This window comes from Scyliorhinus canicula, chromosome 3, assembly GCF_902713615.1.
Source record: "Scyliorhinus canicula chromosome 3, sScyCan1.1, whole genome shotgun sequence".
NCBI lineage: Eukaryota > Metazoa > Chordata > Chondrichthyes > Carcharhiniformes > Scyliorhinidae > Scyliorhinus > Scyliorhinus canicula.
Window position 1 is genome coordinate 144,978,036 of NC_052148.1, and position 19,343 is coordinate 144,997,378.

Sequence of the window (19,343 nt, forward strand, 5' to 3'; positions counted from 1 at the left end):
AGAGTCACCAAAAGTGAGAGTAAGCTGTCAAAAGGCTACACTATGCGACAAGTGCTTTTGTATAAGATACTTTAAGCCACCTCTATCATGTTAATTTGCATACTTCCAATTGTCCCTGAGTTTTCATATTCACTTCCACTGTGATCAGTATCAACTGCACTAGAAAGTTCCATTAGTGGCAGTGAACCACCTCAGTTCCATCTGGGATGCTGAGAAAGCTATTGCTGTTTCCTCCCACCCCATGAGGGTCTTTGATTCAGATCCTGCTTCCTGCTGAAGAACGAGCATAATGTTGCGAGATAATCTGTCTTGCTGATTTTAGAATCATATATACACAAAATACTTTAGTTCACTTTTTAATGAGGAGATTCTTCATTATCTGGCTGTGCTTCAAAAGCTTAACCAGAAAATGTAAATGTTGAAATACAACATAAATAAACAATTCATCCTGTTACTTGTGAACTTATGTAACTTATGGGTACAATATGTGAAACAACGTAAATGTCATTGAATTAAAAACAATAACCAAACTGTATAAATGTAAAAGTTATGTCAGTGAGAACTTTACAATTAGGTAGCTCAAAGAGGCTTTTGTTTCTCGGAGACAGTTTCTCATATCCTCCATTAATTATTCAGTATGTTTCATAGTTAATGGATTACTCAAGGTTTCCTGATGTAATATTAGGAAGCTGTATTAGAGAACCACAATGTAATAGAAGAAAAGTATCATTTAATAAACATACCTTCTTGTCATTTAATCCTTCATTATTTCTTTTTACAGCTAATAACACACAACCCGTTCTCCCCTAAAATAACTCACATTAAAAGGTCATTTTATTACAAGCCGAAATAGACTTTGGCACTTTCAGACCTTTCAAGCCATTTCTTCTTCAAAGATCATCACAAAGATCACAACTCAAAATAATAGCGTACTTTTGTTTTTATATACTTTGGCAATACTGCGGAAAAAAATCTATGTGATTTGTTACAAACATATGGGACATCTCTTGCTAGTATAATAACCATAGAAAAGTGTTTGAAAGGAGCAGAATGCTGAATATAAAGTGACAGTGACTATAACAGCAAGCATTAGTGTTATTCAGTTTTCTGCTGAATAATGTATACTTCCATTAATGAAAAAAAAACTTGTCAAAATTAATAAGGCTTTTATTAATGATCTAATCTGAGAAAATGCTGTAGTCTTTTTGCTGCAAACAACCTTTGGGTTTTCTATTCGTATGCCGACCTGGAATTCCTACAATGTTGAGACAACAAGAATGGTAAATAGCAACACTCTGATTCCTTGAGGCTCTTAAAATGGGCCATGGGGCCATTATCTGCGAGTTCACAGTGCAATGGTGGGTTAGGAATATGAAGTGCATTGAGGATTCCTCATTCACAGAACAAATGACCTAATGAGGCATACCAACTGGGATATTTTGGGGCCTTGAAAACAGGTGGGTAAAGGGCAGGGCCATGATACACCTGTCTGTTCACTTAATCTCAGGCAGCACGTTAAATTCATTCTGTGACCTGATTAATGTGATTCAGGTGTGCAGCCAATACAACCTGCATTATTCAGTGGTTGCATGCCCTTTCAGAGGCTGGTGGAGGGGAATTTAATTTAAACATAATTTAAGTCCATTGGTATGTATGCATGGATTTCTCTGTTCATACACAATCTGATCATACCTGACAAAGGACTAGTTCAGGAACAAAACAGGTCTATTTCCACTCCTCACAACCACCGTTGTTCACTCACTGGAGCATCGCTTCTCTCAATGTGTTCTTCAAATTAACTAATTTTATTGACTACCGCATGTCACTATTCCCAACTGTTACAATAATCGTATTTAATTTTTAAAAGATATTTGCACTTGCTGAGATTTAACCGGCGCGATTCTCCGCTCCCCACGCGGCGTGGGAGAATCGCGGGAGGGCCCCCCGACAAAATTCACGCCCCCCTCGAGCCCCCCGCTCGGAAGAATCGCCGCTCGTCGTTTTTCACGGCGAACGGCGATTCTCCGACCCGGATGGGCCGATCGGCCTGCCGTTCACGGCCGTTTCACAACGGCGGCAAACACACCTGGTCGCTGCCGTCGTGAAACGTGAGTGAGAAGCCCATTTGGGGCTTGTAGGTGGCCTAGAAAGGAAAGAGCACCACGACTGCGCTCGGGCCGGCGTCCAAATCGGACGCACTATTTCCCCTCCGCCGCCCCGCAAGATCAAGCCGCCACGTCTTGCAGGGCGGCTGAGGGGAAAGACGGCCACCGCGCATGCGCGTGTTCGTGCCATCAGCGTCATGACGTCAGCCGCCCATGCACGGGATGGAACCGGCCAACCTGCGCATGCGCGGCTGATGTCATTAGGCACGCCGGCTGCGTCATTCTAGGCGCGACGCCCCCGCGACCGAGATTTACGGAGCACAGCTCCTAGCCCCGCTGGGAGGGGAGAATAGGGGGTGAGGAGCGGCCTCCGAGGCCGTCGTGAAACTCGGCCGAGTTCACGACGGCCTTCCCGAATTTTCCCGGGAGCGGAGAATTCCGCCCAATGAAACATTTTGGCAGACCCTGGAATACAGCCTGGCTAGAGAGTACAAGTGAGTTAAAGGTAAGCCTAAAAATCGGGATGCACTTCTCCGGCCTTGTCATGCACTTGCTCAAGGAAAACGAAGCTGGTGATTAGTGGGAGAGACCAAAAACGAGAACCATGCAACTGGCCTGCACACCGTAGGTGAAATTGGAATCTCGCCGTAACATTGCGAGAAACCAATTATCACCACTGAATCCCCATTTCCATACACAAATAACAGCAACGACCCTATATCCAACAGCCTCCCGTCATTCAGCGGCCTTCCCAACAAGTGGTCACGCTGGCACCGATTAGTACTCCTTTTGAAAAACATGATCCTGGCGTAAGGGCTTCTGTGTGGAGCCGAGGAACAAAGAAGCCATCTTTGCTCACAGGCAAAGAGCCCGGGGGTGCTGGGCTTGCCGCCCCATTGCTCGGTGGGGGGTGGGGGACCCTCTGGAGGGGTAGGCCGCCATGAGAGGGTGGGGGGGGGTGCTTTCGGTGGGCAACCGGGGGGGCAACCACTTGCGGCACCACCATGCCAGCCCCTGGATTGTATTTACCCATTCCGTGGGGGAACCCTTGTCCCTGTCCTTCTGCACCACTGACCACCCATAACCCCCACCGACCGCTGAGGGCTCTGGCCGTGTGGCTGCAGGCTGCCACTAATAGGGAATTGGCAGTTGTAGTTAAGTGAGCACTTCACACAACCTAAGTGGATTCCTGTGGATGGGCATTCTATGCTGCATGTGGGAGTCATTGCCTAGCATTCTAATCACACCTTGGGCAGTACGGTAGCACAGTGGTTCGTATTGTTGCTTCACTAGGTGTCAGGCATTGAGGTTCAATCCCCGGCTTAAGTCACTAGCTGTGAGGAGTCTGCATGATCTCCTCATGTCTGCGTGGGTTTCCTCCGGGTGCTCCGGTTTCCTCCCAAAAGTCCCAAAAGACGTGCTTGTTAGGTGAATTGGATATTCTGAATTCTCCCTCAGAGTAGCCAAACAGACGCCAGTGTGTCATGACTAGGGACTTTTCACAGTAACTTCATTGCAGTGTTAATGTAAGCCTACTTGTGACACCAATAAATATTATTATTATTATGATGATCCTGTACACTGTGGTTGAACACTGCAGGAGGCAACTCCACATCATGAGGCAGCCAACATCCAAACACCTAGGGGATGGGTCACAGCTCCAGGGTCATTGCAGAAGAAAGTGACAGAGGCATCATACTGGTTCGCCACAAAAGGTGTTTCTTGTGTTTGACAATTGCCCACCCTCCCGATGGTGCTGCCCCTCCTCCACACCTACCCCAGCCTCCTCATCCACTACATATCCCCAAATCCCTCTCCCCATCCCAGTGCCTTCAGTGATCCTCGATGTGCTTTGCCTTCCTAGCTCTACCACTATGTCTAGGTGTGTCCCCAGGATGCACATCTGAGGTGGAGGCTGCTTACCTCATCCCGTGGCCTTCATTGGCCCTGGTGGGCATCCTCTGGCGTCTCTGAGGCCGGAGGGCCCAAGCTCACTTTTCGGCGGCACTTGCACAGTTGTTAAATGTATGGAAATTTAACTCCTGTTAAATGTATGGAAATTTGGTTTTAGTGGTGATAACAGGTGTCTTCACACGTTAGGTTGAGGTCCTGATTTCGCCTACAGGAGCAGGCAGGTTGCATCGCAAACTGTTTGCCACCTGGCGCTGTTCTCGTTTTTTTTTTAAATTTAGAGTACCCAATTATTTTTTCCAATTAAGGGGCAATTTAGATTGGCCAATCCACCTATCCTGCACATCTTTTGGGTTGTGGGGGCAAAACCCACACAGACACGGGGAGAATGTGCAAACTCCACACGGACAGTGACCCAGGGCCGGGATTCGAACCCGAGTCCTCAGCGCCGTAGGCAACAATGCTCACCACTGTGCCACCGTGCTGCCCTCTGTTCTCGTTTTTGGCCTCTCCTGTGATTCACTGCCCTCGTTTTGCTTGAATGAGAGTGTAACGAGGCCAGAGAATCACACCCTTGCACTTTTATATTTAAGTGGTGCCAGCTGCTTCTCGGAAGGAAAAGTACCTCCAGTGAAAGCAAGATGTTCAGGCAGCAAAGGTTGAAAAAGATCCATTCTGAAAAAACTGCTGTCAGACAGAGCACCTGGTATTTTTAGGAAGCAATTTAGAGTTTTAAAAAAATCCACTGCAGACAAATTGTGGTCAGGTAGGACACCTGCTCAAAAGAGGAAGCGCTTCAGAATTAATGGACTGTGAAGTGCTTTAAACCAGACAAGGTCAATCACCCTTTGAAGTGGCCTTCAGCTTGTAAATGTCAATGGGGTGTGAAATTAAATGTAAATAACAAAGTACAAGGGGATAAAAGAAGGCATATTGCAGCATTGAAACCACAGAGCCTATTCAAACTTCAAGGGGAGTGGAATGGTATATAAATAACTAAGTACAAAGGGGTGAAAGAATACATACTGCAAAGTTGAAAACACAGCCGATTAAAAATTTAAGGGGAGTAAAATGCTTGTCCAAGAAACAAGCTGTCCTGTGAGGGAGCAGTTTAAAATTCAGCAAAGGAGGACCAAGGTATTGATTAAGGAAGGGAAAATAAAAAACAAGAGTAAGCTTGTGGGGAACATAAAAAATAAACTGCAAACATTTCTATAGGTATGTGAAGAGAAAAAGATTGGTGACGACAAATTCCCTTACAGTCAGAAACAGAGGAATTTATAGTGGCGAACAAAGAAATGGCTGACCAACTAAATACATACTTTGGTTCTGTCTTTGCAAAAGAGGACACAATAACATATCAGAAATGTTGGAGAATGCAGAATTTGGTGAGAGGGAGGAACTGAAGGAAATCAGTATTGTTGGGGAAATGCTGTCGGGGAAATTGATGGGTTTGCAGGCCGCTAAATCCCTCGGGCCTGATAATCTATATCCAGAGTACTTAAAGAAGTGACCCTAGAATTGGTGAATGCATTGGTCGTCATCTTCCAAGATTCTATCAACTCAGAAACAGTTTGTACAGATTGGAGGAGAGGTAATGTAATCCCACTCTTTAAAAACGGAGGTAGAGAGAAAACAGAGAACTATAGACCAGTCAGCCTGATGTAGGTAGATCAGAAAAGTCTAGAATCTATGATAAAAGATTTAATAGCACAGCAATCGGAAAACAATGGTAGAATCAGAGAGAGTCAAAATGAATTTACGAAAGGAAAATCATGTTTAACAAATCTACAGGAATTGTTTGAGGATGTAACCAGTAGAGTTGATGAGAGTGACCCAGTGGATATGGTTTATTTAGACCTTCAGAATGCTTTTGGCATGTAAAATTAAAGTTCAAGGGATTGGGGGGGTGGGGGGGGGGGGGGGGGGGTAATGTATTGAGATGGAATAGAAACCTGGTTGGCAGACAGGAAACAAAAAGTTGGAAGAAAAACTCGTAGGGTACAACAGGTATCAGTGCTAGGACCCCAGCTACTCACAATATATATTAATGATTTAGTTGATGGAACTAAATATAATGGGCGGGATTCTCCGACCCCACGCAGGGTCGGAGAATTGGCGGGAAGCGGCGTTATTTCCGCTCCCGCAGGTTTTCGAATTCTCCCGCCGGTAAAAAACCGGCGTTGTGCAAATCCCGCCGGCAGCCTGTGAAAACAGCTGGCGCCGGCGGGATTTCATTTTATTTGCACTGACCTTAAATCTCCGGCCCGGATGGGCCGAAGTCCCACCGACGTGGCCACGGGTCACGTCGGCGAAAATCACAGTTGATTTAAAACGGCGTCAACCATTGATGATGGTTGACGCCGTTCAGTGTTGGGGGTGGGTTGCGGCATGGGGGGGGGGGTGGGTTGCGGCATGGGGGGGGGGGTGGGTTGCGGCCATCGGGGGGGTGGGTTGCGGCCATCGGGGGGGTGGGTTGCGGCCATCGGGGGGGTGGGTTGCGGCCATCGGGGGGGGGTTGCGGCCATCGGGGGAGTGGGTTGCGGCCATCGGGGGGTTGCGGCCATCGGGGGGTTGCGGCCATCGGGGGAGTGGGTTGCGGCCATCGGGGGATTGCGGCCATCGGGGGAGTGGGTTGCGGCCATCGGGGGAGTGGGTTGCGGCCATCGGGGGGTTGCGGCCATCGGGGGAGTGGGTTGCGGCCATCGGGGGATTGCGGCCATCGGGGGATTGCGGCCATCGGGGGGGTTGCGGCCATCGGGGGAGTGGGTTGCGGCCATCGGGGGATTGCGGCCATCGGGGGGGGTTGCGGCCATCGGGGGTTGGGTTGCGGCCATCGGGGGGGTGGGTTGCGGTATCGGGGGGGTTTGGGGGCAGCGGCGGGCAGAGAGGGGGGGGCGATGGATGCCCGGGGCCAACGCACCGTCGCCCCCCCCGTACGCCGCTGCCCCCTACCCTAACCACCTCCCCCCCTCACCACCCCTACCTCCCTCCAACGCCCCTACCCCCCTCCCCACCACCCCTACCCCCCTCCAACGCCGCCCCCCATCTCTCGCAACGCCGCAACCCCCCCCCTCAACGCTGGCCCCCCCCCCCTCAACGCCGGGTCCCCCCCCCCTCAACGCCGGGTCCCCCCCCCCCTCAACGCCGGGCCCCCTCCCCCCCTCAACGCCGGGTCCACCCCCCCTCAACGCCGGGTCCCCCCCCCCTCAACGCCGGGTCCCCCCCCCCTCAACGCCGCAACCCCCCACCCTCGACGCCGCAACCCACACCCCGTCCCCCTCCCTCTGAAGGCCGGTACCCACACCCCCCCCTCTCTCCTCCTCCCCCCCTTCCTTCCTCCTCCCCCCCTTCCTTCCTCCTCCCCCCCTTCCTTCCTCCGTTAGTGGGGGGGGGGTGCGGCGTTAGTGGGGGGGTGGGTGCGGCGTTGGAGTGGGGTAGGGGTGGTGAAGGGGGTAGGGGTGGTGAGGGGAGGGGGTTGGGGTAGGGGCAGCGGCGTGCAGAGGAGGGGGGCGACGGATGCCCGGGGCCAACGCACCGTCGCCCCCCCTCTGCACGCAGCTGCCCCTACCCCAACCCCCTCCCTTCACCACCCCTACCCCCTTCACCACCCCTACCCCCCTCCAACGCCGCACCCCCACACCCCCACTAACGCCGCACCCCCCCCCCCACTAACAGAGGAAGGAAGGGGGGGGGAGGAGGAGAGAGGGAGGGGGGGGGAGGAGGAGAGAGGGAGGGGGGGGAGGAGAGAGGGGGGGGGAGGAGGAGAGAGGGGGGGGGTGTGGGTACCGGCCTTCAGAGGGAGGGGGACGGGGTGTGGGTACCGGCATTGAGGGGGGGGGGACCCGGCATTGAGGGGGGGGGGACCCGGCGTTGGGGGAGGGGGGGGACCCGGCGTTGGAGGGGGGTAGGGGTGGTGGGGAGGGAGGTAGGGGTGGTGGGGAGGGAGGTAGGGGTGGTGGGGGGTTGAGGTAGGGGTGGTGAGGGGGGGTTGAGGTAGGGGTGGTGAGGGGGGGTTGAGGTAGGGGTGGTGAGGGGGGGGTTGAGGTAGGGGTGGTGAGGGGGGGGTTGGGGTAGGGGGCAGCGGCGTACAGAGGGGGGGGCGACGGTGCGTTGGCCCCGGGCATCCGTCGCCCCCCCTCTCTGCCCGCCGCTGCCCCCAAACCCCCCCCCCCTCCAAATGCCGGAACACACCCCCCCCCCCAAATGCCGGAACACACCCCCCCCCCCTCCAAATGCCGGAACACACACCCCCCCCCCAAATGCCGGAACACACACACCCCCCCCCCCAAATGCCGGAACACACCCCCCCCCCAATGCCGGAACACACACCCCCCCCCCAAATGCCGGAACACACACCCCCCCCCAAATGCCGGAACACATCCCCCCCCCCAAATGCCGGAACACACCCCCCCCCTAAATGCCGGAACACACCCCCCCCCCCCCCCAAATGCCGGAACACACACACCCCCCCCCCCAAATGCCGGAACACACACACCCCCCCCCCCCCAAATGCCGGAACACACACCCCCCCCCCCAAATGCCGGAACACACACCCCCCCCCCAATGCCGGAACACACACACCCCCCCCCAATGCCGGAACACACACACCCCCCCCCCCCCCCCCCCCCCCCAATGCCGGGTCTGTCTCTCTCCTCCTTATCCTCCAAAAAACGGGTCTCACCACTTCCGCAGCTGGTGAAACTAACGCGTATTGCGTCAGTCAGCTGCTAGCCCCTCCGGGAACGGAGAATAGCGGCCTTAAAGAAGGCCCCGACGCCGGAGTCATTAACACCGATTTTTCTCGCCGGAAACCCGCGTTACGACGGGCAACGGAGAATCCCGCCCCAGATCTCCAAGTTTGCAATGACACAATGCTGAGTGGGAGGGTGAGTTGTGAAAAGGATACAGAGGTGCTTCAGTGTGATTTGAACAAGCTGAGTGAGTGGGCAATTAATGGCAGATGCAGTATTATTTGGATAAAAGCGAGGTTGTCCACTTTGGTAACAAAAACTTAAACGCAGACTACTGTCTGAATGGCCCTAAATTAGGTGAGAGGAATGTGCTACGAGACTTGGGTGTCCTCGTACATCAGCCACTGAAGATAGGCATGCAGGCTGTAAAGAAGGAAAATGGTATGTTGGCCTTCATAGCGAGAAGAAATGTATTCATCCAGTGAATGGAGAATTCACTGTGTAATTTACTTCCACAGAAAGCTGTTGAGGCCAAAACATTGTGATGGTGTGTGTGTGTGTGTGGGGGGGGGGGGGGGGGGGAGAGAGGCGTTCTCTGCTGCCTAAATGGCATTCCTGAAGCAGTGGAAAATAATGTGTTGGGCAAAAAAATAGGTTGTCTATAAACATTGTGCTCAGGTTCATAAATATCTAGCTATGATTGACAACTCCTGACCACATCAAATCAGTTAAATGTTTTCTGCTGAGAAAAGAGGAAGTGAAAGCACTTAATTCCTCAATGTTTATAGAGATTGTGGTTAGGTTCAAAGCAGCGTGCTTGAGATGCATTCAAGCGTGAAGGGAATTGAAAATAAATAATCCAGACACTGCCTTCCTGGAAGCTATTTTTTTTCTCTTTGAAAATGAATAAAAGCCTTGCAGGTCAAATCCTCTAAGGGGGTTTGAAGTGTTGCATTGTGGTTTTGGCTTTCTGTAAAGCAGCTGGTTTCTACACCCCTGTTTGAGACAGCAGGTGCAAGGGACAGTTTAGTGAAAAAGCAGTAATTGTTCACTGCTTTTGCCTGGACTGCTCTTTAGCTTCCAGGCAAGGGTGACTGATGGTGGAAGGGCCCATGATATGGGAGGTCTCTAATATGGGGGGTGTCTGATATGGTGCTCTGACGGGGAGGTCTCTCATATCGGGGTCTCTGATGGTGGATCTCTGATGTGGGGGTCTGTGATGGGATGTTTGATATGGGGAGTTTCTGATATGGGGGTGTCTGTCGGTCCGTGACTGCGCATGTGCACGGTGATGACCTGCAGAGGTCGTGCTGTACAACATGGTGCCGGATGCGTGCGGATCCGACCTGCCAAATAGTGCATCCTGGACACCCCCTTGCGTGCATGCTGTGGAAGGGGGAGGGGAGACCCAGAAATTCTCGTGGGGGGGGGGGGGGCAGAATGCCCCAACTTGTCAGTGGGGGTGTCAGTATTTGTGTTGTGAAGGGGAGAAGGTCCAGCTACCAGACCTTATTATCAGCCTGCCCACTCAAAATAGCAGACCAATAATAGGAGTTGGAATGGAAATGCTTGCATACATTTGCATGGCTGGGGAGGATGAATCACTTCTGAGTGCCGTTCCTAGCTCCATTACTATCCAGAAGGTTTGGGGTGTGGACGTTGCTTGCTGTGCCAGCATTTATTGCCCATCCCTAATTCCCCTTGAGGGGCAGTTAAGAGTCTGCTATGGATCTCGAGTCACATATAGTCTAGGTAAGGACAACAGATTCCCTTCCCTAAAGGACATTAGTGAACCATATGGGATTTTCCGACAATCAACAATGGTTTCAAGGTCATCATTAGACATTTAATTCCAGATTTTTTATTGAATTCAAATTTCACCATCTGCAGTAACGGGATTTGAACCCGAGATACCAGACCAGCACTCTGGGTATCTGGATTACTAGTCCAGTGACAACACCACTACGCCACTGCCTCCCCTCGTAATGAAAGATAAAGCAGGTTCAAAGGGCTGAATGACCGCCTCCTGAATCTATTTTCTATGCTTCTATGAGACCCGCAGTGCGGCGCTCTCCAGGTCAGCCCGGGCCCCCTAACTCCTAGCTCCCTTGAATGCCCCACTCATGGCATCTGTGCCCTTGTAAGCGGGCAGCACGGTGGCACAGTGGGTTAACCATGCAGCCTCACAACGCTGAGGTCCCAGGTTCGATCCCGGCTCTGGGTCACTGTCCTTGTGGAGTTTTCACATTCTCACCGTGTTTGCATGGGTTTCGCCCCCGAAACCCAAAAATGTGCCGGCTAGGTGGATTGGCCACGCTAAATTGTAAAAAAATAAAAATAAATAAATAAAATCTGTGCCCTTGTAATCCCCGGAGGCAAGTGGAGAGGGGTACTAACCTCCTTGCTCCCTCTTGGAATCCATGCCATCTGGACCTTGCTTTTAAGGACAGTCGTAATTCACGCCCAGGTCACTTTCTGCTGAATGGTGGTCAGAGAATACTGGGTGATTAAAATAAATGCAAATTAACTGTGATCAGTACTCGCCTTTTCTGAACGGAATCCTGAGCTAGCCAGCTGGAGCAGGCCGGGAGAATCGGAAACTTTTGCGCCCACCACAAATCTTGTTTTGCGATTCTCCTGAATTCTCCTGACATAACGGGATTTGAGCCAGACGCAACGCATCCAGAGAATTGCTCCCATGGACTGTAACAATATACAGGAAGGCATCAATAAACCTGCAGAACAGTTGTGGCATTGGCAAATGAATCTTTGATGGATAAAAATGAGTTGGCACATTTTGGTATGATTAATTGGATGACCACATGCTTCTTAGAAAATAACTGTTAAAGTAGGAATCTGGATTAGAGGGCAGAATAAAAACATCAGTAAAAGTAGCAGCACAAATTAATAAGGCTGTTGGAAAAAAGGAAACAAAATATTGGTGTTCATTTGGGGCGGCATGGTGGCACAGTGGTTAGCACTTCTACCTCACAGGTCCAGGGACCCGGGTTCAATTCCGGCCTTGGGTGAGTGTCTGTGTGGAGTTTGCACTTTCTCCCAGTGTCTTTGTGGGTTTCCTCCGGTCCAAAGATGTGGAGGTTAGGTGGATTGGCCATGCAAAAGTGCCCCTTAGTGTCCAAAAAGGTTAGGCGGGTGTGTGCTTGAGTACGGTACTTTTTCCAAAGGCTGGTGCAGACTCGATGGGCCAAATGGCCTCCTTCTGCTTTGTAAATTCTATGATAATCTATGATTCTGTGGTTAGAACTGAAAAGTAGAAAAGTTATATTTACGTTGTTCAGAACATTGAGCAGAAAATATCTGGAACACTGTGAATAGTTAATGCCTCAAATTTACAAACTGTTTAGAGAAGCACTGGAGATGGTGCAAAAAATATTTCCCAAAATTTTACCAGAATTGAGAGTTTCTAGTTATCAGGAAAGAGTGAAGAGGCTGGAACTCTTTTCTCTAGAAGACTGAGCGGAGATCTCAGAGAAGGCTTGAAGAGTATAAAAGAGTTTGATAGGGTTGGCATGGTGACGATGTTTGCAAATGCCATGTGATCAGAATTAAGGGTCATAAATATGTAATATTCACTAATGAATTTAATAGGGGATTCAGGAAAAGCCACTTTACCCAAAGAGTGGTTAGAAAGTGATATTTGCTACCACAAGGAGTAGTTGAATCAAATAACAGTTGCACTTAAGAGGAAGCTGGATAAGTACATGAGTGAGAAAATAGTAGAGGCTGCTAATGGAGTTAGATGGATCAGAATGCGAATAGGCTTGGGTGGAGCATGAAGACTGACATGGACCTGTTGAGCTGAATAGCTTAGTTCTGCACTGTAAATACTTCGCAATTAATAGCTCCCATCCACCCATAATTTAAAATGCTTGCACACCAGTTGCAATTGATTAAGTAATCTGTATAGATTACCCAACAAAAACAAAAAAAAGTGTTAAACATTAAACAGCTAAGATTAATTCAGAACTGTGACCAGGACAAAAGATTGTGATGCTGCAGCTGAAGTAACTATTTGCTGAGAAACATCACTAAGATAGCCAATTATCTTAAAGCCGTACGGGACTACACTTTAAAACAATCATCACTTGTGCCGCACAAAGAGGCATTTTAAGGTGACAGAATAGTACAATATAATTAAAGTATTATTAATTAATCGTAATGCTGCAACTAACTGAATCATAGAACATAGAACATAGAACATACAGTGCAGAAGGAGGCCATTTGGCCCATCGGGTCTGCACCGACCCATTTAAGCCCTCACTTCCACCCTATCCCCAGAACCCAATAACCCCTCCTAAACTTTTTTGGACACTCATGGCTTACCAGGACACCCCGTATATGTTAACTTAGAGGATGAAAACCAGCATAATTCCAGATTGACAAACTACCCACAGTCTGATGTCTATAATATTTATAAACTATTTTTATTTTTCACATATGTATCAAGAGCAGAAAAGGTGGCTGCCTCAGTATTATTATGTCTGTCAAAAGAATGGAACTCACACTGAATTGTGAGGTGAAACAGGAGGTTTATTTCCAAGTGCAGCAGGGAGTCCAAGCAAGTGCTACCCACCCTTGTGAGTGTCGACCGGTTCTTGTCTGGCAAGGAGGAGGAGGAGAAACCGAGGGAGAAGAGGGCCAATGAAACCTTTTTGGTGCAGATTGAACATTGGTAGAACAGGGCGGCAGCTGCGGTCGAGTATACCTTGCTGAAGGACACCGTTTTTGAGTAGAACGTTATGGCAGGACAGTGACAGGTGGTTCCTGTGCTTCAGGAGGTTCCATCTCTATTTCGGAGATGGAAGAGGCCATCGCTTATAGGTGGTCCATGGAGAGGGCGTGAGGTGGTCCTACAGGCTTTCTGGTCTTCAGGCCCGGATCCTCCTGTATAGGATGTGCAACCGGTTGAGCGCATAAAGACGGCCAGCACACCTGTAGGTGATCCAAATGCCGCTGCAACTGCTGGTTTCTAACGCGAGCCCGATAGGACACCGGACCAGTCTGCCAAAGTACGGTCCGCACTCTTGAAGGAACCCAGGCCGCCCCCTGCAGGGTGAATACCGAGGTCCCGCCGGGTAAGATCACATGTGAATGGCGCCGGCAGGACTCGGCCTATCTTGGCAACCATTCGACCCAACGTGCGCGGAGAATCTCTGGGAGGGCCGAGTAGAGCGGCCCCTGATCGGCGCTGTGCAGACCACGCCGGTGTCAATGGTGCCGATTCTCCGGTAGCCAGAGAATCGGCGGACCGGCGTCGGGGCGGCGTTGCGTGAATCGCATTTCCCCCCGACCCCCACCCCGGCGATTCTCCGATTCTCCAACCCGGCCCGGGGTCGGAGAATCTCGTCCCAGATCCCCGGTGCCGTAGGCTTCGCAGGGCCTAGGTTATAATAATAATATTAATCTTTATTGTCATAAGTAAGTAGGCTTACATCAACACTGCAATGAAGTTATTGTGAAAAACCCTTATGACAAGTACGCTTTTAAATAAAGTAAAAACCTGAGTGACAATAAATGCAACGGGCTGGATTTATAATGTGGAGTCAGAAATCCGGTGGATCATTTCCAGGTCGTGGCCCCATGATATGTCAGTGTCAGAGACGCGATTTTCAAATGCAAAGCCCCTAATTGGCCTGGAGATAAATTTGGCATGCAATTAGAGGAGCTAGGAGCAGCCTGCAGTTGGGAACTGAGGATGATTTTAAAAGGCACATAGTAGCCATTATTGGGCTTGCCATTGTTTGAAGTTATTTTTAAAAATTAATTTCCCGGATGTTGGCACCGCTGGCTGGGACCTCATCAATTGCCTATATCTAACTGCCCTAAAGAAGGTGGTGGTGAGTTGCCTTCTTGAACCATTGTGGTGTAGGTACACCCACAGTACTGCCCAGTGCAGAAAGAGCTTCAATGATCTGCGAAAGTCTGAAAAGGTGAGTGGGAAATGACAGATGACAAGTCTCTAAACCAGCATTCACTGTGAGTGTTCAGATTGAGTGCCTTTAGTTCTCCTTAACTTTGTTCGATCAAGTGGTCAATTGCATTGCTGAGATATGTCAGCCGCCCTCACATATGGTGTGAAATTCAACTGGGGTATCACTGAGGGACACAAAGGCCAGGACTTTTCGGATGGTGGGATTCCCCTGTCTGAGGAATTAGCGGCGAAAGCATTGCTGTGAATACTGCTGATCTGCACCATTTAACAGTCCTAAAAAAAATTAATTGGTTCGAGATAGGACTTCCACCCCTCAGCCAGAAGTAACTCTTGCCCCAGAGATCTGCCAGCCAATTTGGTCAGTAGTTGTCTTGTCGCAACAAAGTTGACCCAACCATTGAATGGTGGGGGAGGGGGGGGGAGGTTGACCCTCTGTGATTAAGGGTTGGCTGTGCTTCCCCATCTGCTGGGGTCCCGGATGTCTCTGAGAACTGAGAAAGATGCTTATGAGTCATGAAAATGCACAAACAACCTATTTCGTACTCAAGGAAAATACAATACTAGACACATTTGTATTCTAATAGACTAAACAAGAAGTAAACAAGACAATTGACCAATATTATATGTAATCGAGGCAACCAACAACCAAATGTGACTCTGGTGATGTTGAACATGTCGAATGCAAAATTAAAACACTAAAAATCGAAGACTGTCTCTCCAGTTAACTAGGCTGAAAAGCAATTGGGAAAGACAGGAAACTGTCAGAACTACTGGAGTTAGCAAGGCCATTATTGCTTTCAAAGTCCAGAGCCAATGAGGTTGAGGCTGATAACAGTAACTGTCACACTGCCAGTTCAACTCATGTGTACACTATTCAATGCCCATGTATCAGGAAACAACCTAAAAGCAATAACAACAATCTCACAACCAGAGTTTAGACTTGTCCAAAGGATGTTTTCAGTGAGGAGTTGCTACCTAATCTGGGCAAGGTGTCCTGCTGCAGGCAAACAGTATAAGGCTGCAGGAAAACTTTGTTTATGTTTGTAGCTCATCAGCAAAATTAATGGGTGCAATTTTACCAAAATTACACAGAGTGCTGGATCAGGTGAGAAAAGCAGTGTGAAATTAATTGATTCCACAGCTGCCTTTTCTAGCCAGATCAAACAGCACTCTGTGCAATTTCAAAGTGCTGGTGAGGACCACACAGCCAGCTGGGGTGGTGGGCGGGAGGGGGTGCCTAAACTCATCGGCAAAGCTGGAATTCAGAAACAAATGGCTTGCGGATCTCAAAGTGAAGTCTTTTTCTCCTCCTCTACCATCTCCTTGTCCTCCTCCGAGGAAGAGTCACATTCCGGATCCTCCTTTTCATCCAGCTGCATGTCTCTTTGTATTGCCATGTTCTGCAATGAATGACCACAATATACGACATCCTGGCTGGCTCATACGAGAGGGCACCACCCAACCAGTTATGTTGCCAATAGTCTGTTCAATGCAAGTCCCTGAAAGTAGATGGCTTTCATTGCAGCTGCCCTCTCCATCCATGGCTTAGTACCAGCTGGGTGCCAGGAAATATCTCTTCAGGAAATAACCCTTACTCCCCAGCAGCCACTCATCGAGTTTGGATGTTGGCCTGAGGAGGCAGGCCTGCTTCCTCTGGTCACAGAACATCAGAACATTCTGTGAGAGAAAGACTTTTCTGTTCAGGAATTTGGTTGGCAGGACCGTACCCCAAAGTGACAGTTCCTGAAAGAAATCAAAATAATTTGCTTGGCATCCTGAATTGTATTAATTTCTGACATTAACAAAATATTGATAGCAAGACCGGCACAGAAACACCGCCAAGGGAGATTAAAATTTCTCAAACCTTTTCTGAATAATTATCTTCCTCATTGTATCCTTTCTGGGCCTTCAAGGTTGAATGTCATGTCAGGAGCATAAATCACAACATTGATAGGGTCCTGACAACATGAACTATTAGTTGTGGTGAGATTAATTTGCATTTACATTGTAAATCCAGTGATTTCATGTCACGCAAAAAAACTTCAATGAAGAGCTTTACAGGAAGATAGTAATCTTTTTGGTTTTGTCAAGATTAATGTTGAAATACCACAAACTGGGGCAAATCAGAACTGGTAGTGTGTCTCTCCTTCACTTCAAATTGCTTGCTTTATTTATAATGAACTAGGAATGGTGAGCACCATTAATGTGTCCTTATTTTTCCAGTAATTTCTGGACCATTTGCTTATTCAATTCACCATTTTGCTCACAGCTTGGGTCAAAGGAGGCAGACTGCGTTCAACTTTGGTGCAAAATCAGTGAATTGTTTGTGAATCAGAGGTCGGGATGGAGGTACTGGTGGACAGATCAAAGGATGTAGTTGAAGAAGAGCTTGGTGTGATCTGGTACTCCAAATTGCCCCTAAAGAATAATTTGACTTCGGCAAAGGGGAGGCAATACAATTTGTGATGATCAAGTATATCATCATTTTACCATTGATACAAGTGGCATTCATTTTTGAAACTTTTTTATGGCAATTAAAATGTTTCATACAGTCCAAGCTGAGAAATCTCCTAAAAGACTTCAGTTAAATTAATCAAGTACGATAAGCACTTGAATAAGGGTTTTTTTTTGTGGCATTAGCACTGGAAAGGGTAAAGCCAGGGTTGTTGTGCTCAGTGCTGATGGTTTCATAGAATTTACAGTGCAGAAGGAGACCATTTGGCCCATTGAGTCTGCACCGGCCCTTGGAAAGAGCACCCTACCCAAGCCGCACCTCCATCCTATCCCCGTAACCCAGTAATCCCACCCAACCATTTTGGAAACTAAGGGCAATTTAGAATGGCCAATCCACCTCATCTGCATGTCTTTGGACTGTGGGAGGAAACAAGAGCACCCGGAGGAAACCCATGCAGACACGAGGACAACGTACAGACTCCGCACAGACAGTGACCCAAGCCGGGAATTGAACCTGGGACCCTGGAGCTGTGAAGCAACTGTGCTAACCACTGTGCTACCGTGCTGCCGTTTTGTTATACTCTGGGCTCTGTTTGACTCCCCATCATCTGGAAAGAATGGCAGATAGTAGCTAATTAACATCTCAACACACTTATTAATTTGTGTACTCTATTTCCAATAAATGAGCCGCTTTGCAATGAGGCATCTCTGCATACTGAGCAGGTTTACAAGATTTAAATAATATCTTTATCGATCTTCAGATTTAATAATAAGTGGCAAGAATCTTACCACCCAAGGGAGTAAAGTTATTTTCTTGAAAGTGTTGAATATCTGCTGCAGCCCTAGCTCTGCAATTTTCTCTCAATTTTGGTTTGCATTCCCCAGACTCAGTAATTTGAGGGTGACCTAATTGAGATATTTAGAATAATGAAAGGATTCAATAATTAAATTGTATTTGTTTATTGTCACGTGTACCAAGGTACAGTGAAAAGTATATTTCTGCGAGCAGCTCAAACAGATCACTAAGTACATGAAAATAAAATACATAATAGGGCAACTCAAGGTTCACAATGTAAATACATAGACACCGGCATCAGGTGAAGCATACAGGAGTCTAGTATTAATCAGGTCAGTCGATAAAAGGGTCATTTAGGAGTCGAGTAACAGCGGGAAGAAGCTGTTTTTGAATCTGTTCGTGCGTGTTCTCAGACTTTTGTATCTCCTGCCCGATGGAAGAAGTTGGAAGAGTGAGTAAGCCAGACGGGAAGGGTCTTTGATTATGCTACCCGCATTCCCAAGGCAGTGGGAGGTGTAGACACAGTCAATGGAGGGGAGGCTGATTTGTGTGATAGACTAGACTGTGTTCACGACTCCCTGAAGTTTCTTATTGTCTTGGGCTGAGCAGTTTCCATACCAGGCTGTGAGGCAGCCAGATAGGATGCTTTCCATGGTGCATCTGGAAAAGTTGGTAAGAGTCAGTGTGGACATGCCGGATTTCCTTCGTTTCCTGAGGAAGAAAGGCGCTGTTGTGCTTTCTTGGTGGTAGTGTTGATGTGGGTTGACCAGGACAGATTTCTGGTGATCTGCACACCTAGGAATTTGAAGCTGTCAACTATCTCCACCTCGGCCCTGTTGATGCCGACAGAGGTGTGGAGAGTACTTTGCTTCCTGACACCAATGACCAGCTCTTTAGTTTTGCTGGCATTGAGGGAGAGATTGTTGTCGTCATAGCACTCCACTAGGTTTTCTATGTTTCTCCTATATTCTACCTCGTCATTGTTTGAGATCCGACCCACTACGTTCGTGTCGTCAGCAAACTTGTAGATGGAGTTGGAACCAAATTTTGCCACGCAGTCATGTGTATATAGGGAGTGTAGTAGGGGGCTAAGTACGCAGCCTTGCGGGGCCCCGGTATTGAGGACTTTCGTGAAGGAGGTGTTGTCGTTTATTCTTACTGATTGTGGTCTATGGGTCAGAAAGTCGAAGAGCCAGTTGCAGAGTGAGGAGCCAATAATGTACTGATTGAGACATTTTTCCTCTTCTTTGTGTATCCAGAAAAAGGTGCATAATAAAATCATAGCTGGGATAGCTACAGACAAAATCATGAAACAATTTTTCATACAAAGAGTAGTGGAAATCTGTGACTCTCTCTTCTAAAAGCCTGGAGATGCTCAATCCATTTAAGTTTTTAAAACTGATCTGGATAGATTTTTTATTAATTGATGA